Source organism: Hylaeus volcanicus, chromosome 7, assembly GCF_026283585.1.
Source record: "Hylaeus volcanicus isolate JK05 chromosome 7, UHH_iyHylVolc1.0_haploid, whole genome shotgun sequence".
In the NCBI taxonomy this organism is placed as follows: domain Eukaryota; kingdom Metazoa; phylum Arthropoda; class Insecta; order Hymenoptera; family Colletidae; genus Hylaeus; species Hylaeus volcanicus.
Window position 1 is genome coordinate 12,949,973 of NC_071982.1, and position 854 is coordinate 12,950,826.

Here is an 854-nt window from a genome sequence, read left to right on the forward strand (position 1 = left end):
AAAATATGCATAATGTATGTTGAATAGAGAAACTTACATTTAATGTACATGAATATTAATAGCAGTACAGTATTATTGGAAAACATACAAAAAATATACATAACGTATGTTGAATGTAATCTATTTTAATATTTCGTTTTTCATAAGTGTGCATTTTGGTTGTATTCAGCATGTATTTGTTATCGTATTAGCTTGTATCGTAAATGCATAAAATCTGCAGCTAAGTTATTAATTTTAATGTTCTTTTCAACGTGACGCCGTTGAAAGAAAATAATACGGGAAAGCTGCGCACAAAGTGTTGAAATATGAAAAATATTTGTGAACGTCGTTGTAAATCAGGATGTTGAACGTAGATCGACAACGAAGCAGGGAGAAGCAAAGCGTCCGCTCTCGAAAAGCTGGAGAGCGTGGCTCGGAGCGAAAGGAGGAGGGTTTCAAGAAATCGGACGATTGCTTTATTAAGACGTCAGAAGGTACAGGATAGGCTGGGCCTGCGGTCGTTATTGCCTCAACCGGGTTCTCGCTTGGAACAATTGCTGCGAGAAGATCAAAAAGACCATCGAGAGAAACTGACAAGCGAGAGAGAAGAAGAAACCCGGAGCGATAGAGAGCGAAAACGACCATGTTAACCGTTCATGCGTAGCCCTCAAAGTTGAGATACTGGTCCGAGTTAGGTGTCCATGAATCTTTTGTAATACATGCAATCCACCATGGATATCCTTCGACGAAAAACATCCATTTGCTAGAATTTAATTAGACTATAATTATATTTGTTTGGAATTGCCAAACAATTGTTCTCATTTGTAATTTTTGTGATGGAATTCCCCACGTTTTACTAAAATTCTGCTTCAGTT